This window comes from Macaca nemestrina, chromosome 16, assembly GCF_043159975.1.
Source record: "Macaca nemestrina isolate mMacNem1 chromosome 16, mMacNem.hap1, whole genome shotgun sequence".
NCBI classification, from domain to species: Eukaryota; Metazoa; Chordata; class Mammalia; order Primates; family Cercopithecidae; genus Macaca; species Macaca nemestrina.
Genome location: NC_092140.1, coordinates 75,456,503 through 75,470,623, shown reverse-complemented (window position 1 = coordinate 75,470,623; position 14,121 = coordinate 75,456,503). Strand labels below are relative to the sequence as shown.

Sequence of the window (14,121 nt, the reverse complement as noted above, 5' to 3'; positions counted from 1 at the left end):
TTTTTTTTTTGAGACGGAGTCTCGCTCCATCGCCCAGGCTGGAGTGCAGGGGCGCGATCTCCACTCACTGCAAGCTCCGCCCCCCGGTTCTTGCCATTCTCCTGCCCCAGCCTCCAGAGTAGCTGGGACTACAGGCGCCCGCCACCACGCCCGGCTAATTATTTTTGTATTTTTAGTAGAGATGGGGTTTCACTGTGTTCGCTAGGATGGTCTCGATCTCTTGACCTCGTGATCCGCTCTCCTTGGTCTCCCAAAGTGCTGGAATTACAGGCGTGAGCCACTGCGCCCGGCTAAATCCTTTTTTAAATGATTAGTTGACTGAAATCTCAGGGGTTTGCAGTTGTCTAGTCATGCCACCAGGAATAACCAGGAAGTTTGCACATGTTCAGGCTAAGACAACTACATCACAACTGCCTTCTGGTGACAACATTATAAGATGCCATGATTGTAAGATGCCATTCCAATTTTAGAAATATTGGAAAGAAATGTACGTCTTAGATTTGGCAAAATATCATTTATTGCTGGCAGCTATTAAAATATGTGTTATTAGGAGAATGTACAAAGACCTCTGTGAGCACTGAGGATAGAGCACCTAACTCTCACAAAGGAAGTGATATTTGAGCAGTCAAGTCATGAGGATGCATGAGTGGGTAAGAAGGGGCAGTTTAGAGCTTCAACTACATGTGTGGGAGAGTGGTAGGACTGGATGCTGGGCCATGTCAAGAAGGGTTTCATGTGCTCAACTAAGAAATTTTGAATCTTATTATTGGGGTGATAAAAGTTTTGGGATCAGGGAGTGACCCTGATGATATAATTTGGCTATATCAAATCTCATGTGAAATCTGATCCCCAGTATTGATGGTGGGGTCTGGTGGAGGTGATTGGATCATGGGGACAAGTCCCTCATGAATGGCTCGGTGCTATTGTCTGAGGATTGAGTGAATTCTCACTCTTTGTTTCTGCAAGATCTGGTTGTTAAAAAGAGCCTGGGACTTTTCTCCCATTTCCCTCTTGCTTCCTCTCTCGTCATGTGACACACCACTCTCCTTCCCTTTCCATCATCATTGGAAGCTTCCAAAAGCAGCGGCTCACTCTTTCCTTGCCTAACGCAGCCGTGGCTTGTGGTCCCAAGAAGCATCTGAAGCGGGTAGCAACTCCAAAGCATTGGATGCTGGATAAATTGACCAGTATGTTTGTTCCTTGTCCATCCACCGGTCCCCACAAGTTGAGAGAGTGTCTCCCCCTCATCATTTTCCTAAGGAACAGACTTAAGTATGCCTTGACAGGAGATGAAGTAAAATTTGCATGCAGCGGTTTATTAAAATTGAAGGCAAGGTCTGAACTGATATAACCTACCCTGCTGGATTCACGGATGTCATTAGCATCGACAAGACAGAAGAGGATTTCCGTCTGATCTATGACACCAAGAGTCGCTTTGCTGTACATCATATTACACCTGAGGAGGCCAAGTACAAGTTGTACAAAGTGAGAAAAATCTTTGTGGGCACAAAAGGAATCCCTCATCTGGTGACTCATGATGGTCACACCATCCACCACCCTGATCCTCTCATCAAGGTGAATGATACCATTCAGATTGATTTGGAGACTGGCAAGATTACTGATTTCATCAAATTTGACACTGGTCACCTGTGTATGGTGACTGGCGATGCTAACCTGGGAAGAATTAGTGTGATCACCAACAGAGAGAGGCACCCTGGATCTTTTGACATGGTTCACATGAAAGATACCAATGGCAACAGCTTTACCACTTGACTTTCCAAGATTTTTGTTATTGGCAAGGGTGCCAAACTATGGATTTCTCTTCCCTGAGGAAAGGGTATCTGCCTCACCATTGCTGAAGAGAGAGACAAAAGACTGCCAAACAGAGCAGTGGGTGAATTGGTCCCAGGGTGACATGTTAGATCTTTGTACGTAATTAAAAATGTGGCATGATTAATAGAAAAGAAAAAAAAATCAGAGGCTCATGCCATGCATGCATCTTGTACAGCCTGCAGAACCATGCACCAAATAAACCTCTTTTCTTTTTTTTTTTTGATTTAGAGTCTTGCTCTGTCGCCCAGGCTGAAGTGCAATGGCACTATCTTGGCTCATTGCAACCTCTGCCTCCCAGGTTCAAGTGATTCTCCTGCCTCAGCCTCCCAGGTAGCTGAGATTATGGGCATCTGCCACCACTCCCAGCTAATTTTGTATTTTTAGTAGAGATGGGGTTTCACTATGTTGGCCGGGCTGGTCTCGAACTCCTGACCTCTGGTGATCTGCCTACCTCAGCCTCCCAAAGTGCTGGGATTATAGGCGTGAGCCACAGTGCCCGGTGTAAACCTTTTTTCTTTATAAATTACCCAGCCTTGGGTATTCTTTTATAGCAATGCAAAACACACCCAATAATCAGATTCTTATTTTAGAAAGATAAATTCAGTAGTGATTTGGAGAATGGATTAGAATGAGAAGACAATGGGTAAGGAGACTAGTTAGACAATTTTTTTTTTTTTTTTTAGGTGGAATCTCACTCTGTAACCTAGCCTGGAGTGCATGGCACAATCTCTGCTCACTACAACCTCTGCCTCTCAGGTTCAAGCAATTCTCGTGCCTCAGCCTTCCAAGTAGCTGGGATTACAGGCATGCACCACCACACTCAGCTAATTTTTGTGTTTTTAGTAGAGCCAGGGTTTTGCCATGTTGCCCAGGCTGGTCTCAAACTCCTTGACTCGAGAGACCCACCCTCAGCCTCTCAAAGTGCTGGGATTACAGCCATGAGCCCCTGCGCCCAGTTGACAATTTCTGCATTAATCCACAGAACACATTAAAGCACTTAGGAAGTGGCAACAGGGAAGGTGAGAAGAGGATTATCAAAGACATTGTGATGATAGAATGGACAGGACTTGGTGAACTGAGTTGATGCAAGCAGAATCATGATATTGTGTGATTAAAGTCATCTTGTGTCATGTAAGGTGAATATCATCAAGCTACTGATAACTATATTCTAATAAGATGTATAACTCATTTCTAAAGGACAAATGGTGTTTATTCAGTCATTTGCTTAACAAATATTTATTGACTGTCTCCTATGTGTAGGAGCTGGGAATGTAGCAATGAATAAAACGGGAAATAATGCCTGTCCTTATGAAGTCTACATTCTGGTGAGAAAGATAGACAAATAAGTATAATATGTGGTATATTCACATTAAGTGTTAAAAAGGAAGAATAAAGCAGGGAAAGGAAATGAAGTGCTGCAGAAGGAGGAGGTTTGGAGTTTAAGACATGGAGAACAGGGAAAGGTGTCACTGAGGGTGTCAATGATGTTTCAGTAGAGACTGGACAGAGCTGTGCAGATACCTAAGGAAAACCCAATTTTATCTATTTATTTTACTGAAGTGCTGTAGTCTGAATGTTTGTGTCCCATCAAAATTCATATGTTCAAATCCTGACCCCCAAGGTGATGATATTAAGAGGCAGGACTTTTGGGAGGTGATTAGGCAGAGACCTCATGAATGAGATTAGTGCCTTTATAAAAGAGGCCTGGGGGAGCTCATTCACCTCACGTGAGGACAGAGCAAGAAGGCACCATCTACAAACCAGGTCCTCACCAGACAGTAAATCTGCCGGCACCTTGATCTTGGACTTCCTAGTCTCCACAAGTATGATAAATTTGTTTTTATAAACAATCTGGTTTATGGTTTGTTCGTTTTGTTTTGTTTTGTTTTGTTTTGTTTTCGGCAGAGTCTTGCTCTGTCGTCCAGAGTGCAGTGGCACAATCTTGGCTCACTGCAACCTCCACCTCCCAGGTTCAAGCAGTTCTCTTGCCTCAGCCTCCCAAGTAGCTGGAATTACAGGTGCCTGCCATGACGCCCAGCTAATTTTCTCATATTTTTAGTAAAGACGGGGTTTCACCATGTTGGCCAGGCTGATTTCGAACTCCTGACCTCAAGTGATCCACCCGCCTCGACCTCCCAAAGTGCTAGGATTACTGGCGTGAGCCACTGTGCCCGCCAGTTTTATGGTATTTTGTAATTGCAGCCTAAACTGACTAAGACATGAACTTTAGTTAAACATTTGCAGTTTGCTATGCTGATATTAAATTATTATCTGTTGGTAAATATTCTTTGCTGATACTTAATAAGTATTCTTATCAATAACAAGTATTAATATGTATCCCTCACTAATGCTTAATACAAATCCTTATTAATAGCAGTATTAGTATTAATTAGTATTAATCAGTATTCTTTGCTAATAAGGGTTCTGATTGACAGAAAATCAATTATTCATTAAATGTTATTGAGATACTTCTTGATCTTATTTATAGTAGTCAGGTACTGTTTTAGATTCTGGGGATTCAGTCGTAACTGAGATAGATGGAATCACCACCCTCATAGGGTTGCCAGAGAAAACACAGGACTCAACTGAATTGGTATTTCAGATAAAAACACATAATTTTTTAGTATAAATATGTTTATGTGATACTTATACTAAACATACTGTGTGATATTTGGAATATACTTATACTAAAATGTATACCAAATGTGTTGATAATCTGAAATTCAGATTTGACTGGGCTTCCTGTGTTTTTATTTGCTGAGTCTGGCAATTCTATGCCCTCACTACACTTACAACCTAACATGCTGGAAGCAGAGATTTGTAAATACAAATAGCATACAGTGGACAATGCTGTATAACCTGGGAAGCCATAAATTAGAAGGCACTGGGACCCTAAATATGTGGAGAAAAACTGTCAGCCAACCAGGAACATCCACCCTTAAAGAAAGAAATAAACTTTTGTTGTATGTGAGTCATTATGTTTTGGACCCATTTGTGCCATGGTCTATTTGTTATGCCAGCTTAACTAACATAACTTAACCTAACTAACATAATGTGTCCTGAAATCTACCATTTCCAAATTTACTACAGAATCAAAAATTTTAATATAATGTATCAACAGATAATAAAATATATATAAATAAAGGCAACAGGAAGATGGGCCAAAACCTAAAAATGCTTATACTGCAGTCATCATTCTATTAATAATATAGCTTTAAACCTTAAATATTTCCAAATGGTCAAGAGGGACATCAGATCATTTTAGGAAAATTACGTAACTTGATGGCTTCCTTAAGCAACTAATACTACACATTTATACATTATTCCTGGCTATTAAAACATTTTCTTTCAGCTAATTATTGAATGTAGAAATAGGTTTTATAGGCTCTAGAATTGTAAATAAGACATGGTTTTTGCCTTCAGAAAGTATATGGCCTAATAGAGGAAATAAAGATACAAAACACTAGCAGAATATGATCAGTGCCAAAAGATATGTGCAAATTGTATCTCTAATTGGAGTGAGAAATTCATTCAGATTAGAGGGGATTAAAAAGAAAATGAATGAGGAAACATTTTTTTTCCTCAAAGCTTTACAATTTTCTGTCTTTTTTGAATTTAAAAGAACTTATTGTCAAGCATTTGCAAATATAAATATAAGAGAGAAAAACAAATATCACTTCTAATCTCACTACCCAGATATAGCCACTAATAACATTTTTGTATATATTCCCTCCTCTATGTTTTAAATAAAAGTGGGGTTTTATTATATATTCTTTTTTTCCTGTTTTTTCCACAGCATAAGGTGAGCATTTTTCATATCATTAAATAATTTGTAAAATTATGACTTTTCATAAGTGCATAATTTATCCCATAGATATATTGTGATTTATTTTCCTCTTATGACAAGACATTTTGTTAATTTCTAAATGTTTTAGTTTTATAAATAACATTGCATTGGACAGCTCTATACATAGATATTTGTAATAATTCAACTACTATTCTTTGAACACTATTTACTGCTTTGGATGTTGGAGATACATTAGTGAACAAACAGTCCAAAGTCCCTGACCTCATGGGGAGGAGGAAAGAGAGACAATAAGGACGTAAACTATAAATTACATCAAATAGTGATGAGTACTCTGGAGAAAACTAAATCAGGGATGGGGAATAAGAAGTGATGATATAGGGGCCTTGGGATTATAGTTTTAAATAGGATGGTCAGGAAAGAAAGAGAAAATGACATTTGATCAAATACCTGAAGGTGGTGAGGCAGCAAACCAGGTGGATATTGGAGAAAAACATTCTAGGCAAAGAGAAGCATGTAAAGACCCTGAGTTTGGAGTGGATCTAGCATATTTAAGGAACAGCAGCAAGGAGGCCAGAATAGCTGACGCGGAGTTCATAGGAAAGCTGTAGGAGGTGAAGAAGTCCAAGAGGACCTTCTGATGCTAAGTGGAATTTGGCCTCTATGCCCAGAGATAGGAGAGCATTGGAGGGTTGTGCACAGAGGGCTATCTGATCAGTTTGGCTATTCTGTGAGAGTAGACTATAGAGGGTAGAAACGGAAAAGTCAGGAGGTTATTGCTGTAATCCAGGTGGGCAATGATGTTGGCTTTTGGACAGTGGGGATAACAGTAAAGGTGGTGAGAAATGGGTTTTTATCGGCTTAGTGTGGGGTTTGAGAGAAAGGAGTCAGGGATGACTTAAGGCATCTCCAATTAGTTCCTTAGGATGAATGTCAAGAATGGGAATTTATTAATGGGTTTTTAGAGCTCTTTATACATATGGCCAGATTGTTCACCTGCAAAGTTAAGTCAGTTTATATATGCAGTATTCTCCGTGGAAAAACAGTTTACAAAAGTTTTTTAGAGAAACTGTTTCAGCTAGAATTTTTTAATAGCTTTGCAAATTACATAAGCCTGCATAGAGAATTATTAGAGATCTGAACCATTCACTTAAAGCTTGCATGTATATGTTACAACATTTTAACCAGGAAAATCTTTCTGATAGAGATAGCCAAAGTCTAGGTGATTCCCTTTTGAGCCTATACTATTGAAATAACTAAAACATGGAGTGGAATTTGATAAATGCCTCCCCCCCCCCCAAAAAAAAAAGAGTTCAAAATACTATAAGGAACGTTTACCCAAGGAAAAAGTACAAGAAAGAGGAACTTTAAAAATTAGCAGAGAAGACGGTATGGAACAAGGGACCTGACTTGTCAAAGCAAAGAGAAAAGAATAATTTCTCTTTTGCTCTTAGAAAAGCAAGTAGGTTTTTTTAAAAAAATTACCAAAACATCAAATGAAGCAAAGACTAAGACTGTTAGATTGATAAAGCCATTGTTGACTTTTATAAGTCTTTTTAATGGAATATAGATACAGAAGAAATAAGGTAAATTAGATCACTAGGAGTTTTAGTGAATGAAGTCAGAGAATATATAACTTATCTTTTTGAACAAGAAAATATGAAGGAAAAACTTGAATATGTTTGTAGGTAGAAAAAGAGCAAGGAAAAACTGAGGCTGTGAGAAAGGTATAATTGGTATGGCAGCTCTCTGGAGCAGGAGAGAACAGGGTCAACTTCATAGGTGGGGCCATTAGGATGTGAAAGATGGAGCAATGACTTCTCTGAGACCAGAAATAATGACAAGAATACGAGCAAAGTAACTAGCACAATTCCCAGTGTGATGGTTAATTTTATGTGTTGACTTGACTGGATCACAGGATACCCAGATATTTGCTCAAACATTATTCTTGGTGTGTCTATGAGGGTGTTTCTGGATGAGATTAACATTTGAATCTGTAGACTAAAGCAAACTGCCATTCCTAATGTGGGTGGACCTCATGCAATCAGTTGAGGGCTAAATAGAACAAAAAGGCTAAGTAAGAGAGAGTTCTTTCTGCCTGACTGCCTTTGAGCTGGAACATTGGTGTTTTTCTGACTTCAGGCTCAAACTGTAATACTGGCTCTTCTCAGGCCTTGAGCCCACTTGCCTTCAGATGGCAATTTTACCATCTGCTCTCCTGGTTCTCAGGCCTTCGGGGAAGACTAGAACTATACCACTGACTCTCCTGGTCTCCAGTTTTCCAACTTCTAATCTTGGGATTTAGTCTCCATAATCATGTGAGTCAATTCCTTATAATAAACCTCCAAATGGATGATTTATAGATAGATAGATAGATAGATAGATAGATAGATAGATAGATAGATAGATAGATAGATAGATAGATCTTTCTTGCTTTTTTTTCTCTGGAGAACCCTAATATAACCGGTATTTAGTAAATGTTTAATATGTGTTGAATGACAATTATAGAGGAAATCAGAGGTGGAGAGGATGTATGCAGAGGGAGCTGTGAGAAGTGGAGAGCTGCCCACACTAACCAGTGAGACTAAAAACCCAGCCAGGTTCTTCAGGGAGATTGCTTTGGTAGCTATGGGAATAATATGGACAAGTGAGTCATCTGAATTCTTGATGGGCAGAGATGCCACGCTGGCAAGCAGGTGGTCAACCTCTAGGAGATTCAACAAGCATGCCTGTGAGGGTTCAGAGCGCTGTGTCAGGAATGTGATGGGAAGTAATAGGCAAAGGCAAAATATTACTGATATTAAGGAAATGGCATTAAAGAAAACAGACACTTCACTGTCTACTTGTGTTAGAGCTTCCCCAAGGTCATTTAATCTAACACACCTGTAAGCTAAGTGTTACTACTTTTTCAGAAAAAGAAATGGAAACTAAGCAATATTAATTAACATAGTCCAAGGTCACAAAGCAAAATGGAACAAGAACCTGGATCTGAATTCAGAGGCAAGATGCTGGGTAAGTATGACAGTACTTATTGTTGGCCCACCTGTGGGAATTGGGGGTTAGGGACAGGTCTCCCAACCCTGTGATGACTATAGGAACCGGGATTCAAGGGAGATACAGGCATAAAGGAAAATGTCAGGGAGACCATCAACAAAGTATCTTGTAAGGCAGGAATTTGCTCACAGGAAAATGGGAAGGTTAAAGGGGATGTTAGTGAGAATATCATTTTAATATTCAGTTCACTAATCTCCAAAGACCCATGTTCTAAAAGTGTGAATAAAATAGCTTAATATCTTATTATGCAATATCTGTCACTGATGATAGGCACATAAGGAGCTCTCATTACATCTACTTAATTTGCCAGATTAACTGATGCTTCTTGTTCCTTTTTTACTTTATCTTTTTAGAGATAGGGTCTTGTTCTGTCGCCCAGGCTTGGGTGCAATGGCATGATCATAGCTCACTGCAGCCTCGGGGTCCAGTGATTCTCCTGCCTCAGCGTCCCTTGTAATTGGACTACAGGTACAAATCATCATGTCTGGCTCTTGTTCTTTAACACATGCTTGTAGCTCAAAACTAGTAGAATTCCCTCTGATACATTTGTGAACCTCTGCTTCCACTACAAGTTTCATGCTACTGAAGTCAGTTGCCTTTTTCTCAAACCTGCTTATACCAATTAAACTTGTTATTGAAATTAATTAGTTAAATATGTAAACCAGTGAAATATGAAACAAAAGTCAGTCACTAAAGAAATTACTGCCCAATTAAGTGTAAGCAAAACAACTGCAAAAGCCTCGAAAAAGTGAGTAGAAATCTACAGATATTTTGCTGGCAAATGAAATACATTTGTAGTTTAAGTTAAAATTTAAAATTAAAGATATATATGTATCATTTTTAAATTTCTCTATTTAAATTGACATTTTCCCTTCACCAATCACAATACCAGTGTTGGATAAGGGAACTTTCACTATATCCTGTGTTGTATTTTGTATGGTACTTTTGATCATTCTTTTAATAAAAACATAATCTATCTAGGAAAGCAAAAATAAAGACTGAAGTCCACATTCTTTTAGCACTTTCATGTGAATCCTCAATACTGCATCTAATACTACATATCTTCTTAAACTGTTTCTCTAAGTCTTAGGGAGAATATGATTGTTACATCCTAAAGTTTGTGTCATGAACATTTGTGGCTCACTTGTATTCACAAGATTATGAGGAATTATGCATTTAGGAGCAGGTTAGGTTATCATCATCATTGTTTTTTCATGATAAGCCAATGTGTACAGCATGTTAATAGTCTTCTCTGTAAGGAATCTTAGAAATAATTGAGTGCACTTCTCTAGTATTAAAAATGAGTAAATGGACAGGCAGAGTGGTGTGCACTTTTAGTCTCAGCTACTCAGGTGGCTGAGACAGGAGAACTGTTTGAGCACAAGAGTTCTGGGCTATAGTGTGCTATGCCAAGCAGGTGTCTGCACTGTTTGGCATTAATATGGTAACTTCTCGGGACAGGGAACCACCAGGTTTCCTAAGGAGGGGTGAAACAGTCCAATCTGGAAATGGAGCAGGTCAAAATTCCCATGCTGATCAGTAGTGGGATGGCACCTGTGAATAGCCACTGCCCTCCAGCCTGGGCAACATAGCAAGACCCCATCTGTCTCTAATTTTTTAAAAATGAGTAAAGTGAGAACTAGGGTTAAAGAAACTTGCCCAAGGTAGAAACTTATTGAAATAAAATTAAGGGAAATGTTTATATAGCCCTTAGCATTATGTCTTCTCCATGATATATAACACTTTAAATCCAAGGATCTCAAAACACTTTTAAATCAGATCATTAATTCTTCTGATATCTATGTATCAAATTATTCTATTTTCTACCAGCTGGGTTATCTCTTGTCAGACACTAATTTAAAAGTCAACATTTTCTTTGCAGATGAATCAATTGAGAGTTGCATTCCTCTGGGAATAACAAGGGTTCACCTGAAAAACAAGTGTTATTTTTATCACATATGTCTGAGGTAGTCAGTCCAGGCCTCATCTGTCCACTGTGTACTTCATAATGTCATCAGGAACATTAAGCTTTCTGTTTTCTTGTTCAGTCATTCTCAATATGTGCTTGTCAACTCATAATTACCTAATTCACCTCAAGTATTGTAGATTTGGTTTGGTGGAAGTAATATGAAGGAGAAAAGAAAGCATACCAGCTGAGCTGGCCTTCCTTAAAAAAGAGATTTTCTGGCTCATGCCTGTAACCCCAGCACTTTGGGGAGGCCAAGGCGGGTGGATTGCCTGAGGTCAGGAGTTCGAGACTAGCCTGACCGACATGGTGAAAACCTCATCTCTACTAAACATACAAAAATTAGCCGGGTGTAGCAGTGGGTGCCTGTAATCCCAGCTACTTGGGAGGCTGAGGCAGGAGAATCACTTGAACCCAGGACACAGAGGTTGCAGTGAGCTGAGACTGGGCCATTGCACTCTAGTCTGGGCAACAAGAGCAAAACTTTGTCTCAAAAAAAAAAAGAGAGATTTTTCTAGAACTGTGTCTAAGTGGCCAATTATTGATCTGATTGGCCAACTATATCACATGGGCAATTCTATTTGCACAGGAGGCTGGGAAATGTAGTTTTTGGCTGCACATATGGCCACTTCCAACCAAACTCAGGGAATTAGTAAGGAAGGAGAGGATAGGTGTTGGGTGGGAGTGGGACTGACTGGTGATCTCTGTCACTGCAGGGCTGTTGCCAAGATTAGAAAGAATGTATGTGTGGTTCCTGGCTTATACCTGTCATCTAGTAGATGCTGAAAAATGGGGAGCTCTTATTGTGTTAGAAAAGATAAGTGATAATGTTTCCAAATTTCTTTCATAGTAATTGTGCAGTGTTTTCATACATGCAATGAATCCAATGTGGTAATAAGATAACTTTTAGTAGAAGAACAAATTTTTATGAAACTGCCATTTGGCACTAAAATACTGGTACTACAACTTTTAAAACTAATATGATTAACCAGATTATCATTTGGACAATGGATAATGAATGTGCACTATAGTCTCAAAAATTTAAAAATATAAGTAACTTTTTCCTCTACTTGTGTTTTATGAGTTGGAAAATATTTGTTTATTGTACATCATGGATGCACCACATGTACAACTATTCCATAAGATTATAATGGAGCTGAAAAATTCTTAGGCCTAGTGACATCAATTGTAATGTCAGAGCACAACAGCTTACTCATATGTTTGTGGTGATAAATTGGTGTAAACAAACCTACTATACTGCCAGTCATATAAAAGTAAAGTACATACAGTTATGTGCAGTACATAATACTTGATCATTAATGACTATTACTGGTTTATATATTTAGTATATTAAACTTTTTACCATTATTTTAGAATATGTTCCTCTATTTATTAAAAAAAGGGTTAACTGTAAAATAACCTCAGGCAGCTCCTGCAGGAGGTATCCAAAGGCATTGTTATGGTGGGAGACGACAGCTCCATGCCTGTTATTGCCTCTGAAGACCATGCAGGATACCATGTGGAGATGGAAGATGATGACATTCAGGATCCTGACCTTGTGCTGGCCTAGGCTAATGTGTGTGTTTGTGTCTTAGTTTTTAGCAACAAGTTTATAAAGTAAATAAATAGAAAATAGCATATAGAATAAGGCTATAAAGAAGGGCAATATTTTTGTACAGGGATACAATGTGTGTGTGTTTGTTTTTTCTTTTGGGGAGTTTGTTTTGTTTTGAGACAGGATCTCACTCTGGTTGCCCAGGCAGATGTGGTGCCATCACACCTCACTGTAGCCTCAATTTCCTGGGCTCAGGTGATTCTTCCACCTCAGCCTGCCGAGTAGTTGGGACTACAGGCATGTACCACCATGCCTAGCTAATTTTTTGTATGTTTAGTAGAGACAGGGTTTCACCATGTTGCCCAGGGTGGTCTCGAACTCCTGGACTCAAGCAATCCACCTGCCTCAGCTTCCCAAAGTGCTGGGATTACAGGTGTGAGCCACTGCATCCAGCTGTGTGTGTGTGTGTGTGTGTGTGTGTTGGTTTGTTTTTTCTTTTTTTCTTTCGTTTTGAGACAGAGTCTCACTCTGTCACCAAGCTTGAGTGCAGTGGCATGATCTTAGCTCACTGCAACCTCTGCCTCTCGGGTTCAAATTATTCTCCTGCCTCAGCCTCCCGAGTAGCTGGGACTACAGGTGCAAGCCACCACCCCCAACTAATTTTTGTATTTCTAGTAGAGATGGGGTTGTACCATCTTAGCCATGATGGTCTCGGTCTCCTGACCTCCTGATCTGCCCGCCTTGGTCTTCCAAAGTGCTGGGATTACAGGCATGAGACACCAAGCCTGGCCATGTGATTTAATCTAAGTGTTATTACAGGTGAGTCAAAAAGTTAAAAAAGCCCGGGCACGGTGGCTCACGTCTGTAATCCTAGCTCTTTGGGAGGCTGAGGCAGGTGGATCACCTGAGGTTACGAATTTAAGACCAGCCTGGCCAACATGGTGAAACCCCGTCTCTACTAAAAATACAAAAAAATTAGCTGGGCATGGTGGCTCACGCCTGTAATCCCAGCACTTTGGGAGGCTGAGGCGGGTGGATCAGGAAGTCAGGAGATCCACACCATCCTGGCTAACACAGTGAAACCCCGTCTCTACTAAAAATACAAAAAATTAGCCAGGAATGGTGGTGAGCACCTGTAGTTCCAGCTACTCGGGAGGCTGAGGCAGGAGAATCACTTTAAACCTGGGAATTGGAGGTTGCTGTGAGTGGAGATTGCGCCACTGCACTCCAGCCTGGGCAACACAGTGAATCTGTCTTAAAAAAAAAAAAAAGCAGGTGCGCCCAAGATGGCCAAATAGAAACAGCTCCAGCCTCCAGCCCCCAGCATAAGTGACACAGAAGACAGGTGATTTCTGCATTTTCAACTGAGGTACCAGGTTCATCTCACTGGGGAGTGCCGGACAATCAGTGCTGGTCAGCTGGTGCAGCCTGACCAGAGACAGCTGAAGTAGGGTGAGGCATCGCCTCACCTGGGAAGCACAAGGGGGAAGGGAATCCCTTTTCCTAGCCAAGAGAAACTGAGACACACAACACCTGGAAAATCTGGTAACTCCCACCCTAATACTGCGCTTTACCAAGTGTCTTAGCAAACGGCACACCAGGAGGTTATATCCCACACCTGGCCCAGAGGGTCCCACGCCCACGGAGCCTCCGTCATTGCTAGCACAGCAGTCTGAGATCTAACTGCAAGGCGGCAGCGAGGCTGGGGGAGGGGCGCCCGCCATTGCTGAGTCTTAAGTGGGTAAACAAAGCTGCTGGGAGGCTTGAATTGGGGTGGAGCCCACTGCAGCTCAAGGAGGCCGGCCTGCCTCTGTAGACTCCTCCTCTGGGGACAGGGCATAGCTAAACAAAAAGCAGCAGAAACCTTGGCAGAGGTAAATGCCCCTGTCTGACAGCTTTGAAGAGAGC

At 40.4% G+C, this 14,121-nt stretch overlaps 1 pseudogene; it reads left to right on the top strand.

Annotated features, from left to right (window-relative positions):
* On the top strand, positions 1 to 2,969 carry LOC105490776 (small ribosomal subunit protein eS4, X isoform-like; annotated as a pseudogene).
* The last annotated feature ends 11,152 nt before the right edge of the window (positions 2,970 to 14,121 follow it).